This window comes from Meleagris gallopavo, chromosome 4, assembly GCF_000146605.3.
Source record: "Meleagris gallopavo isolate NT-WF06-2002-E0010 breed Aviagen turkey brand Nicholas breeding stock chromosome 4, Turkey_5.1, whole genome shotgun sequence".
Lineage (NCBI taxonomy): Eukaryota > Metazoa > Chordata > Aves > Galliformes > Phasianidae > Meleagris > Meleagris gallopavo.
The window spans coordinates 35,131,042-35,145,606 of NC_015014.2; the positions used below are offsets into that span (position 1 = coordinate 35,131,042).

The 14,565-nt window shown below is 37.7% G+C and overlaps 1 long non-coding RNA gene across 3 annotated transcripts in view; it reads left to right on the plus strand.

Annotated features, from left to right (window-relative positions):
* Positions 1–14,565, plus strand: part of LOC104910714 — a 53,484-nt gene that overhangs the window by 27,076 nt on the left and 11,843 nt on the right. For 2 of the 3 annotated variants that reach the window (XR_004159605.1, XR_004159604.1), the window contains exons 5-6: positions 750–1,791; positions 7,290–7,420. This is a non-coding gene — a long non-coding RNA (uncharacterized LOC104910714). The remainder of the gene's footprint in view (positions 1–749; positions 1,792–7,289; positions 7,421–14,565) is intronic. The other variant, XR_004159606.1, reaches the window with a different exon arrangement.

The following is a 14,565-nucleotide window of genomic DNA, read 5'->3' on the forward strand; positions in this document are numbered from 1 at the left end:
GGCTTGTTTAGCTTGGAGAAGAGAAGGCTCTGGGGAGACCTCATTGTGGCCTTCCAATATTTGAAAGGACAATATAAACAGGAGGGAGAACGGCTGTTCAATAGGGTGGATAGTGAAAGGACAAGGGAGAATGGTTTTGAACTAAGACAGGGGAGGCTTAGGTTAGATATTAGGAGGAAGGTTTTCAACCCAGGTTATTCTATGATTTTATGATACGATTCTATGATTGTGCTAAAGTTAGCATTTCACTAAGAGTCTAATGTGAGCTAACAAGTAAAATATCTATAGCTAAATTCATGTCCAATATATTTCCTTTCATAAGCTTCACATACAGTATGAACTTAGATTAACGTCTTTAAACTTGTGTACTTGCAGAGAAGGCAGACAGAAATGATTATCTATGCAGTTTATTTGAAAAGGATAGAATAATTCTTATTGACTTTTCTCCTCCTTATTCTCATTGCTCATTCCTCATTAAAGGGGCAGTAAGAAAGTGACAAATTTGTTCTCATCTTCAAGCAGTGTATAAGAGTTTATTAAGTGCAGGCATGATGGGCTGAAGTCCTAAAAACTGCTTCCATTTCTGAGTCCCTTTGCTAAATGTAAGTGCAGGAAGTTTGTGTTTTGAAATCTGGTCAAAGATCATCACTTAATCCAGCTTCATTTGTTCGTCTCACAGAATTTGGGTTGTGGATTATGATGAGTTTGGAGCTCAAAACCTCCTATATTTACTATGATTTGTCTACAAGGTTTTCTTCAGAGACTGAGCTCTGCTGAAAGAGATCCTGAGCAGTGTCAAGCTGCAATTAGCAACAGAGTAAAGCAGTTGTTTTTGTGGATACTAAGCTGTCATGGTTCCAGCCTGGTCCAGTCCAGTTCTGTGAGTAATGGGGCAGAGGGACCCACAACCCAGGAAAGAGGGAAGGGGGAAGACAGGGAGATGGGCCTTGTTGGAAAAAAAACAGCAGAATGAGCTAAAGGAGAAATCTAATTTACTATATATGATAGCAGAATGTGAGATAATATAATACAATATAATTGGAATTGAAGCAGAAAAAGAGAGCAGTCTTGTGACTCCCAAGCAGTTTTATCTTTCTCTCTAAATGAAAAACGGAAAAGGAATAATGAAGTCTTCTGGGAGCTGTAGTTCATCTCTTCTCTTCTGAGACGGGCACCCAGAGCTATTGGCAATCCATGGAACTGTAGCATTAACTCTTTATCTCCCGGTGCACTACATGATGTTAAGATTTGGAATATTGATAACAGAAATCACAAAACCACAACATAAGTAATCTCTGGTCACCATACTAGTACAAGTAAAAAGGAAGAACTAGGAAAGCTGAAAGAACAGGAGCAGTTAAAATCCCCTACCAGTGGTACCTATGAAGCATGAGGAGCTTTGAGTAGGACAGTGAGGGCACTGGAGTTTCTGGGCTGAGTTTCAGAGATCAAACCAAGCCACTATACTGTGGACCCACTGTAGCTGCAGCTCCCTCCCAAGTACCCCACACAGAGTGTGATCCACAGCTGAGCATCTAATAGTGCATGGTAAGAGCTGCAGAAAATGGGCTATGTGTATTATTTCACTAACAACATCAGTTTGATTTACTCTTTATAGAAGAGCACAAGAAGTAGATCTCTATCTTCACTGAATCCAGTGGCAAAATATTCATTGGCCTCATTGTGAGCAGCAGCAGCTCCTTTTTCTTCAGACACTGAATCATGCTACAAGAACATCGAGCAGCGCTGTAGCTGATCTATGCTGTGGAGAAAGTCATTCCAATTTCTGGGGTAAGTACCTTAGCCCTCTTTTGTGAGAGGCTGAGTGATGCTGCCTGTCAGGAGCAGGCCTCCATTAAGCACTCTCAGTGCTGGTAAGAGCTCTGAGTCTGTTTCAGTGTCAGTACCTTGTGTAATGCATTGCCTCATGCTGCTGCTTCGACTAAGTAATGCATTATGTATATCTTGAGGTATAGTGGTTAGTGTAATATTTATGCATGTAGGTATCTGTGAGAGTCACCTTGAGTACAGCACAGCCTGCAAAGAGCAGATAAACAGCATTAGTGCCTGCAATGAGTGCGGCACACTCATGGGAGCTTTACTTCAATCCAGCATCTAGACTTGATGTAGAAAAGGTGTAAATGGTGTAAGTTCACTCATCCTAATGATTCCTCCAGTAAGAAATAAAGATCTCATCTAAATAGATGAGATCTAAATAGAGATCTCATCTAAAATGCATGCTTTTAAACTTAGCATCAATAACTATGCTAGAAACATGATTGTGTTCATTTGAATGAGTCAAACTCTTCTCATCTGCTAGGAGGAAGCCAGAAGAGCAGTAAAATGGCAGGCAACACCAGTGCTGATAAATGGTGCTCTCACATAATGAGTGCTGTGTGCAGTTCCTGTCTTCCAGCTTTACCATTTTGTTGAAATAAGGTATTGATAAGTGTGACAGGAATAGCCACAAGTGTGGTAAATGTGCATATAAGCAAAGAGTAAATGGCCTAGGACCTTTTAACTCAGCGAAAGGAGGAACATGGGGTATGTATAGAAATGGTATAGGCAGAGGGGCTATAATGGACTTCTGCAGTTCTGTAAGTGGCGTGGCAATTCAGCAAGGATTGCTTTTTCGTCACCTTTCATTACACAAACCTGGGAGGTGGCAAATTAAATGATCAGATGGATCTTTCAAAGTAAGCCAAAACACATAATACCTTTTCTCACGTATAATCTAGTGGTAAATTCTTTGCCACATGGGTTTGTGGATGTCAAAACTGTATATTTAAAAATAGGCAAGACAGAAAAACTAAAGAAAGGAAAGAATGCATATTTATTGAAAAGCAAACAAACATAAACAAGGAAGCAAACAGAAGAAAAACGTGCAACTCTAAGTCCACCTTAAGCTTAGGATGTCCACCTCCAACTCACAGCCTGGGACAATACTAGGAAAGTATCACACAGTAGCCTTCATGACCTCACTCTTCCCAGCAGCTGAGCTAGCAGAGGGGTCCCCTTGTACTGTAAGGAACAGAGCTTGATGTGACCAGGGGTGGGCAGACAAAGGCTCAATAGCTTGGCACTTTCTTCAGCAAGGTATTTAGTTCCAGTAATCTTTAAGAGGTCAGCTGAGCATTAACAGGATGCACGGATGCTCTTGCTGTAGGGTTTGTAATGGCAGTAAGCATTCAAACCCTGCTGGTACTCACCTCCAAGTGACAAAGTGAACCAAGGAACTGAGCAGCATGCCAGTGTATTGATTTCAAGCTGAAGTATCTCCATTGCTCCTTCAGCTCCCGAGGCTTTTTGTGAAGTCTTCCATCCAGATAATGAAGAAGTCTAACCCTCTTGAACTTACAAAACCTGATGATTTCATGGTATAGTCTGATCTAGCTTGAGGCTCAGTCTTGCTCTTCCAACTTCATTATTGCTTTATATTTTGGTGTGTATAAACCACCTAATTTTCACTATGTTATTTTCCAGGTAGAATCAGTGCAGGCTCTATCCTGTTTAGCAGAACAAGGGTCAGCACTTGAGATGAGAATGAAGTAAACAGACTTGCCCTTTTCTTTTGAAAAATGAAAGCAAGGCAGATTTGCTTTTAGAAATGAGGGTTATATGTCTGTAGCAACTTCTTGTCCTGACATTGCTGTTTTTTGTTTTATTATTATTTTTTTAACATAAAGCAGCATTGCTTCTTGGTCTGTAGTATTGAAAAGATAAGAGAATCTCTGGAAAAGACTTGGGTGGTTCCCTGTCACCTTCCACCTTGTTCTGCTGTGTACCATCTGTCAATGCCTTACCATGGCACCTCAACATGCTACTGATGGAAGGAATTCTCTCATCCATGGTTTGAAAACCCCTTGCTCCACTGGCAAGGCAATGCCAATGTCAAGATAATTATCCCACTCAGATCAGCAGATTTATTCCTGTAATTAATGACCCACAATAGGAAGAAGCAAATTAAGATAATTCTGGCCCCAAATAATTATTGCCATTTATATGGTTGTTAAATATGTAATTTTCAATTTCACTTACTTCCTTTCTTACTGCTAGCATTATCCTAGCAACCATCTTGCTGCAATTTTCCATTATTCTGCTGCCTGTGCTACAGTCACTTGCAGTCAGATGGGGCCCTATTAGGCAACAATATTCACATCAAATAATTTTCACTAACAAGGAACAGAGGCAGTTCAGTTGTCATCTGCACCATGCTGGTGGTGCATCTTTCATCGTCTTATCCGCACTTTTCTGAGTCACAACAACGCTGTTATTAGCTCTGACAAATAAAGAGGCAGAGGTATAATTGCCAGTGATGGTGGGAAAGAAAAGGATGCTTTCCACTCTCTCAGAAGTGGCCATTTTCTGCATAGAAGAACAAATTTCCAGTTGTTCCCCAGGGGCTATTTAAGGCAGATACAATGGCTACATTTTGTGGCATAGGCCTTCAGGAATACACCATTCCCAATATGATTATTGCTTGTCAGAGTTTTATTAAAGATTCAGGGAGCTTGGGATGCTGTAAGAGAGAACCATTAAACACTGGCAGTAATTGTGATCCCGGAACCTGACCACTGTTAGCCATCTGCAGAGTGGTGAGCCCAGCACACACCTCCAGCAGCACTGGCATCACAGGGAACAGGATCAAAGCAGGCTCCTGAGATGATATCTGTCACTTGCTGAGGCTAGAAGAGGTCGTGCTACTGATGCTAATAGGATAGAGACTTAAGCAATTTTTTTTCCTTCACCCCAAAATGCTTTCTTGTTCCCTTTCACATCTGCCTTTTGCTATTTTTCTGTGCATTTTTAGGCTCATCTCTTGCATGCACTGTATCTGCATTTGCTCGGAAGGCAAATGGTATCCTGGGCTCCATCAAAAGAGGAGTGGCCAGCAGGGACAGGGAGATGATTGTCCCCCTCTACTCTGCTCTTGTGAGGTCCCATCTGGAATACTGCGTCCAAGTGTGGAGCCGCCAGTACAAAAAAGACAGGGAACTGTTGGAGAGGGTCCAAAGGAGGGCCACAAAGATGATCAGGGGACTGGAGCACCTCCCCTGCGAGGACAGGCTGAGGGAGCTGGGCTTGTTCAGCCTGGAGAAAAGAAGGCTGCAGGATGACCTCATTGCAGCATTTCAATTCCTAAAGGGAGCCTACAAAGAGGAGGGGAATCAACTCTTTGAAAGGGTAGATAACAGCAGGACAAGGGGAAATGGTTTTAAGTTGAGAGAGAGAAGATTTAGGTTGGATGTCAGGGAGAAATTCTTTACAGAGAGAGTGGTGAGGTTCTGGAACAGGCTGCCCAGAGAGGTTGTGGGTGCCCCCATCCCTGGAGGTGTTCAAGGCCAGATTGGATTGGGCCCTGGGCAGCCTGGTCTAGTATTCAACGGGGAGGTTGGTGGCCCTGCATGTGACAGGGGGGTTGGAGATTCATGATCCTTGAGGTCCCTTCCAACCCTGGCCATTCTGTGATTCTGTGATTCTATCTTCCACCAAGCTGCACAGGGCAGGCCTCTGGCTTCTCACAGCCCCAGGCCTGCTTGCCAGCATCTTGGGTGTGTTGGGGCAGTGTGGGGAGCTATTGGTCTCCCTAGAGCTCCAAAATGAGCCGCCATGAGCAGGGCTGCACCGACTGGCACAGGGACTGACATCCTCAGCACACTCCCAGTGCACCAGCGGTGTAGTTTGCCTGGAAAATCTGTCAGGCAAAATTTGTTAGGTTTTTCGCAGCTCTGATTTCTCTATCCCCGAGAGTGTCTTTGCTAAGAGAAAGCATTGATTTTTGCCATCCAGCACACACACGTATGAATATGATTCATTCCACCCCATTCCTCAGAATAACTTCTGTGAGTTGTTACCCCTGCTAAAATGAGCCTTTTCACAGGTCTGTATTTCCACCTAGTATACACACAATAAAATTACCAGAAGTGAAATAAACTTTCTTTGACTTGGAGGAAATTTTATATTGTAGAGGACTCTTCTCGAAGAAATAACAGTTAGCTTTATACTATATTCATTTATAAGTAAACTTCGCACCATATTTATTTGGTGTAAATGTGGGATCAACTGTTGAACCAAATGTCCATTTAATAGAATTATACTGTACTAAAATGAAAACTATCAAATGTTAGATAGCAACACAACTAAAATTTGAGATTAAAACACGTTTCTTTGTCTGAATATTTGAAAGTGGCTACTCATTCAGCTTCGGTTAATAATTTAAAGCTAGTGGAGCGTCGCAGTAAAAACTTTCAAGTTGTACATATTTATTAAATATTAAATTGGTATAAATATTAAATTGACAAACATGAGTGTATAGTAAAAAAATAGAGATTCTTAAAAATGAAACCAAACTAGAGGTAAAATTACGTCCAGCCAAACTTAGAAAGGAAATACTTTTGGCTGGGGAAGAAAAAACAGCAAAAGTGTAATTAAAACTACATTGTTTGCACCTATCTGGAGATCTGTCACCATTCCGTTTTGTTTTCTGTCATTTGCACTCCTTCACATTTAATAAACTACAGTATTGTTTAAGTCAAGTGGCTGGCTCTTAACAGGAGACCAGGCTTATTTTCCAAGCCTGGATCAATTGGGACTGTGTCTGCTATAGCAGTTGTTTTTCCATATATATTTAAAGTCTTTCAGTGAGAATAATCTGCACCCTCTTTATCCGGATCTGATGTTTTGCAAGCCTTGCAATTAGAAATTTTTCTCTACCATGTAACTTCAATTTCTACATTTTCTCTTCTGTATACAGATTATTAAAAAACAACATTTGCTGCCTTCTTTGCAACAGTCCTTCATGTATTTTGCTATTTTTGCTATTTTTAACTATAGTGAAACAAATGTGAATTCACAAGCTTCCTTATAGACTGCATTTCTCAGATTTTTTTTTATTTTTTTTTCCATATTTCTTTGGGCTTTTGCCATTCATCTACAGTTTTTCTTGAAGATGCATGCCCAAAATGGAAGGGAATTCCCTTCAGTGGATGCTAGAAGTTCTGAGTATTATAGGGTAATTCATCTTCTACTTTAAAAGCCACATTACAGCACAACTTGGCTTAACATTTGCTTCAGCAAAAATATTAAATGTTCATCTCAATTTTTTCTGAAGATGTGTTATCTACTTGCTGTCCACCCCGCATTTATTTACTTCAATCCTGCTGCTTAATGTCACAACTGAGCAATGTTTTCCTTATAAGTTTCCAATGTGTGAAATGGTCAAGTGGATATATTGACATCTAATCTCGATGTTGATTTACGTATATTACCTTAACTCTTCTCCCTTTCAGGCTCTATAAATGACATGTGAAATGGCTTCAAAGAGCAAAGACAACAAGCCACAGCTCAAAAATATAACCACCTGATTTTTCAAGGTTCATCATGCCAACCAGCCAATATTTTCCAAAACTCTGCTAGTCAGGTGAGTTGAAATTATCAGAGCTAAGTACTCTGATCAGTTTCTTCTTTCTTTGAGATCTTGTCTTGGACATCTTACCTCTTTCACTGTTAACAGTTTGAGCTCCAGTGATGTTCTGAGACTAAAACATTTAACAGTATGAACATCTGTCATCAGCTTTCCTTTACAACAGATATCCTGTTCCATCTAGTCCAACATTTGGGTACTTTTGGCCATTCACAGAAAGGTTTTTAACTACCATAGCTATCTTCTGCAGAACTCTGTGTTCTGTTTTTGCATGTTTGTTTGTTTTGTTTTTTCCTTTTTTTAAGTGAACACTCAGATATAATTTGACTCAAAACCTTTGGAAAGTTTGAGTCATAGAGAAGAAAATCTTTGAGCTGTGCATTTTTTATCCAAAACCAAAAATACATAATTTTTTTTCTTTTTCTTTTTCTTTTCTTTTTTCTTTTTCTTTCTTTTTTTTTCTTTTTTTTTTTTTGGTGTGGGTAAATGTTATCTACCAAAACTTTTATGTAAACAACACAAACTTTGCTTAGCTTTTGAATGTGTAGTTTCACTTACATATCCACACTGTAAAAGTTAATGAAGAATATACATAATCTTGCTTACATTTCAATTCATGAAAATGTATGCTTTTGTTAAAAAGCTATTAAATTCCACAGAACATGAATAGAAAAAAGTACTGGATTTTAACTTTTATATATTTAAATGAGTTCATGTCATTTATATAAAATTCAATGTTATGCATGCAAACCAACTCATATATACATAAATACATACAAATTTGTTCAAATTTGCAAATCTTTATCTTCTAGCAACTACTTATTTTTTCCATGATTGGGAACTTTTAGTGTCCTAATTGCCTTACTGGAAAATTAGGAACTGAAATTAGTATTATTAGGCACAAAATAAACGTGTAAGTTGAAAAAAATCCCACCTTCAAATGAGAGTCAGTATTTCTGCAGGTACAACGATCATACCCTAACATATCAGGAAAACCACCATTAATCAGAAAAAAGAGAAAAAGAAGCAGATCAGGAATATGTTTGAGCATGATAAGATAGTAGCTGTAGCAGCAATATAAGTAGCAGCTCTACAGGCTGCAATCTCTCATTCTTATTTCTCTCTAGAAGTAAGACTTATGATGTAATAGGATAAAATGCAGAAGGTTGAGGAGCCCCCGTTCCACACAAAATAGGCAATGCAGTCTTATCTTTTTCGTTAGGGAAAACAAATTGTTTTTCCAAGTGAACAATCAATTGTTTAGGCACTGGAATTGGAAGAAAAGGGATAAAAACAAGAAGGTAGCAGCAGTGAATTTGTCTAACATTGGAAGTTCTGTAATAACAACAATAATAAAAAGAATAATAATTCCAAAAATTGCATTTCATAATGAAGAAATAAATGAAATATGCTGTAAAGGATGATAAGTATTTCTGAAGAATTAACCTATCATAAAGCTCTTCTGACAAAGCGAAAATTAAGATCACTATGAACATGGGCTACTGAAGAAATCCTATAGAATTGTACTTGATACTACATGGAGACTGAAGTAATCATATTGTTTTATCACAGTGTTTCTTATTCTTTCAGTTGAGTTGCCTACAAAGAATTAAATCTCTAGAATTTTAATTCTGTTAAAGAGACATTCATGTATGGAAAATATCTTATGGTGTTTGTTCCATCAGGCTGGATTCGCTATCCTTTAAAAAAATAAGGCTCTCTTGATGAGAAATTCTTCTTCAAAGAGAAGGATTTTTCTTTACCTTAAAATTTGAAATGCTAAAATTCGTTATACAAAAGAAAAGAGGTAAGTCATGAGGAAGGAATGGAAAAAAATGGCTTTGGACACATTGTACTCTAACTATTCATTTTTGTTAGGAAAAATAAAGTTAAGTAGTCTGGTAACTAGTTAGAATTATTGATTACATTGAAGAGAAATCTGAAGAAATAAAAGAGAAAACATTTTGAAAGCTGCAATTTTTAGCATGTATCTTTTTTTTCAGTGAGCCATGAGGAGGTAAACAGAAAGGATTGTATTTTAATAGCAGACAGTACAATATGCTTTAGGTTATTTAAAAAAAAAAAAAGCAAACAAAAAACCACATCAAATAATAGCACACAAGTTTTAAATGGAAAAAATTATGATTAGATTTCGGCTGATTTTGATATGGGCTTGGCTGGTCAGACACCATCAGCAAAATTCTTGGAGAACTGAGTATTCACAATATGAAGGAGAGGGAACACAAGAGTGCTACTTTTTGCAGTCTACCAATTCTAAGCACCAGAAATTATGGTGTGTGAAGACACCTGGGAAGATGAGTAGCGAGCTACAGAGTTTGGCGTACTCACACTAATTTTTTTATATTTGTGTGTATATATAGTAAAAAAAGTATAAAAGCATGGACCTAGGTCACTGTGTTTTCAGTGATTCTGGAGAGGAAGCAAGGTAAATATGAAATGAGAAGATAACTTCTCCAGTCATTCTGTCCTCTGATGTCAGATTTTCATTGCAAATACATGAGTGGTGATATGGTCTAGGCTGTTTGAAAAGGCAAAGGCTATGTGTTTCAAAACAAATGGAATAAAGATGCAGTAATTATCTTAACCACATCACCACAGTATAATAAGGGTGAGTTCATTTTTCTACTTGATGGCCATTTTCTCCTTAGGAAGTCAAATCCAACATCTCCTGTGCATGGCACAGCTTAAGAGTAGTGACAGATAGGCTAAGAAATGGGGAGTACTTATATTATATTTCTCCTGCAATATATATTATATCAATCTTACAGTATATCTAATGTTCACTATGGAAGCATAATCAATAGCTGAAGCTGAAATTATTTGTCAGCAGCTTAGACCCTCACAGGAGCCATGAATTTGGGTATAGGTGAAAATCAATCCTATGTCTTTTGTATTCAATTACAGGAATGAATAACTATTCTTGAATTCAGGGTTAACCCCCTCCAGGACTGGAGCTCATATTTTACTCCTGGTGAGAGATTTGTCTTTAGAGGACTACTTGGTTATGTCAGGATCTTGCTGATATAACCTATGGTGGTCCGTGCACAAAAGCCATTCAATTTTCAGATCTGTCATTGAATTCCAGTATGGTTTTGAATATGTTTTTTATAAGGTTCATCAATAAAATGCTCGATCATCTGAAATAGGAAACAGTAAATGATAATTCAGCAAATTTGGAATAAGGACGAAGTTACTCAGATAGACAGTGTTGGACATTACTTTGTTCCATTCAATCAGGATAGGTGATGTTATAAAACAGCTATTTCAGTATCTTACGGCTATTTTGAAAGAAATATTCTGTAAAAAAAGTTTTAAAATACATTTACTTACCAAGTACCACCTAATAAGTTAATACCAAATGTTACGTATTTTCTTAAAAAATAAAAATAAAAAAAAAGAGAGAGAAATTCAATCTGGCTAACAAAATTCGGGGAGAAATGGCTTATATCCACAGAAATCTGAAGGTATATTTAACCTTGCAATTTCTGTAGCAAGCAAAGTTTTCTATAGCTTTAAAGAAGGTGGGAAAAAGTAAGTTTGATTATCTCTGAATTACAGTAGGGTTTACATATTCAGGATAACAAGGATCTCATTCAAGAAGAATCTTGAAGCTTTTTGATGGTTTTAAATTTACTGCTTTTCAGTCATTCATTGTTTAATACCTGAAGGAAAAAAGAAATGGTAGCTCAGAGCAGTGTTTTCTTTGATAAAGCAACTAGTAACCACACACTGCTGGAAACAGACAAGCAGAACATTACTGTATCATATTGCAGGGCGTGTTTGCTACCAAATCTGTTTACAAATAATTTAACAACATGAAGTCAGACTTTGAACTGTGCAGAATTTTACCAGAAGAAGACAGCTCTATGTCATCTCCTGCTCTCAGTACTCTCCTGAGTGTAAATCTAACGTGTTCTGCATTTGCATCTTAACCTCCAATATTCCCCACATGCAATGGCTACTTTAATGTTGGCGTTATCATTATTTCCAGTTCCAAAATTTATTTTAAGACAGTTAAAATGCCAATACCAAAGAATTAAAATGATGATTAAATCCTTCAATAATATTATGTTTTCAATTACTCTGAGTGCTAAAGTGAGCTTTAACACATTGCAGAAATGGAATATGAGACACCCTAGGAGAAGATTTTCTTATAAGGCTCTGGTGTGCAAATCTATTAAGATAATAACCTAAGAACCACTTATTTAAAGTAATATTGTATAACTGCATTTCTTCTATAATACATTAGTAAGTATTATTTGTCTTGTTAATCTTGAATAGTCTAGAATGATCTGTCTTCCTTGTTTACCGCAAAATCTAAATTCACAAACAGTAGATGATGTATCAGATATAATATAGAAACTAAAACATGGCAAGTTCTAGCCAGACATATTTTTCTTGTGCAGGAGACTAAGCACAGATGTAGGTTTCACAGTGAAGCTGTATAGTCTCCATTCTTCGAGTTATTCTGAAGCCATGTAGACCTGGTCCTGTGTAGTTGGCTTTAGGTGATCCTCCTTGAGCAGGGGTTTTGGACAAGAAGACTTCCAGAGGTCTCTTCTAAACTCAGTCACTCTGTGATGCTGTGAATGCATATTTGTAATTTATCAAAACTTGAGACTGGGATCTTATTTTCATAGATGAAAGTCAAGACAAAAGAAGTAGAACATTTTCACTTAGTACTGATAACACGTGAGAAAAAGGATAGCAAGACAATATGAAAATTCCAGTTCATTTACTTACCCTGTAAACTCATAATGTATGTCACTCAACAACCCTCAGTCCCAAATATGAAGACAACAAAAGTTGAAGTGCCATAACTGTAGAAAGTCAGACTTGCTCCATATTGGCAGCTGAGAGAATGCTTTGTGTATGTCAGTCACTGATTCCTTAGCCCCTTCCTTACAAGTGTGCTAAAATAGTTCATCCAGAAATAAATGCCTCCTATTTATTTTCAAACTAAAACAGATACAAAGAGAACAATAACACTATTTGATAGAGCAAATTCTGAGCTACAAAGCACTATTTTTCAACACTGCCACCAACATTAGCTATGCATTTTTACCTGCAGTGAACAAGAGCCTGCATGCCACACTTGTAAAAATTTGCATCAGCAGAGGTGAACCACTGTCACCATAGCTGAAATGCACCATCCACCACCTCACTGTGCTCACATCCAGTGTTTGGTCTCCTGAAACATTCAGCAAGCACTGATAAATGTCAGTGGATGCCATTGTTTCCATATGAATGAATTAACAGTGACACCCCTTTGCTTCACACGCACTTCCACATCAGATGCCATTCTATCAGACTGCCCTTCTGCTGCCATCTGTAACACAGCAACAACATGTAATGGAATATTGGTGGGAAGGTTCAACCTCTACTGCCATACCACTAACATCTGCCCCCTGATGTCATGGGCCAACATAATAAAACAGGAGGTGTTACTTTCAGAATAGCCCCTCATCTTTAAGCAAAGTGGTTATTTGATGGTGTTTGCCACTGATGTTTCTAGAAGGAATGGGTTTTCTGGAAGACCATAAGGATCAGTGAACTCTGCAGTCCTGGTAATGCTGTAATGCATTTATTTTATGTGAGCTTCTGATCCAGTTTGACAACTTCTCACGTATTCCTGTCCTAAAGGTCAAACCTGTTTCTCACCAGTGTTAACTGACAAATGAAAATATCGGTGTTTTAGAAAAATGACATCCATATTAGGTTAATCTCATCTTTATCAACTGAACTTGATGGGATGCTCTTCAAAAGTGATTGGGGATATTCACCATAAGCATTTCTGAGTCTGTGAAAAGCTCAGTTTAAGCTTTCTTTATAACAGACTGTAAAAGTGATCAATGTGATATCTGAAAAATAGTGGTGGATCAAGGCAGGTGCCAAGTTTTGAGTCACTTAAGATTACTCATCAGTGGCATTGACTGCATAACTGAATCTGCAAAGGTGCCCTCCAGAACAGAACAGTTTTTAAAATGTCTTGTCAAAATTGCTAAAATCCAAAAATACATTGCATTTTTTGAATATATGTTGCTGCATTTGAATAATAGACAAAAGAATTTTAAAATATCTTGGAAAAACAAAACAAACACGTTATATTTCATGTGTGTCTATAGTATTATTGGAGGTTTAGCTGATGTGTTCTTTGTAGTAAAATTAATATTACTACAAAATCAAAGATGACTGGGATAAGGAACAGTACAACTAAATGGTCTAGAACTCTTGATTAAGAAAATCTCTAGGAACAGTGGTTCACTGTTTTCCACAGTTTAAAAGCTAAACATCTCTAGATGAAATTATAACACTAATCATTAAAAAAGGAGATGTACTTAACTTGTTGAGTGTACCACCACCACAGGCTGATGCTGAAAGCTTCCATGGATTCCAACAGCAATCAAAGAGACATACATCGGAAGGAAAAAAGACATCAGTACTTACTAAACTGAAATCTTTGGGGGTGATTCATTAAATTTCCAATAAAAAGAGGACTGGAGCTTGGGAGAGACCAGGCACACATTAAGCTTGTAGCCTTAGACTCTCCAGATACCATCTCTTTGGGCCACTGCAAGAGACTTTTTACTGAACTACACAACAATATGGCTGTAAATATTTTCTTCCTCCTTGTGCACTTTATTGCAATGAAGAACTGTGATTTAGAATAGCAGAAGACATCAGGGAATTTACAGCTATTGTGTATAAAAATACATTTATTCTTTTCTGAGTAGGAAATAGTACATGTGTTTAGGTAAAAAAATAATCAAATTACATAATTATTCTTAAAGAGTATGTTCCCTCCACTATGCCTGTAACATACAGCAATGGCTGGGCTCCTCAACAGCCAGGTGAGTCTGGGAATATGCTTACTCTTTGCCATTCTCAAAAAAAGAACTTGAATCAAATTTGACTTGAGGTTTTGAAATAAACTGCTACGACATCTCCACCCTTAACATATCCCAATATGCCATTTCACTGCCAGTTACTGTCAAGATCCAAGATGGTAATGCAAAGTCCTTCAGCAGGGTTTGTCTCCGTGAGTAGGAACAAGACTGAGAGAAACCCAGATTAAAAGGGAACTTTGAATGTGCTTTCAGAGGTTATAGAAAGAGCAGTTT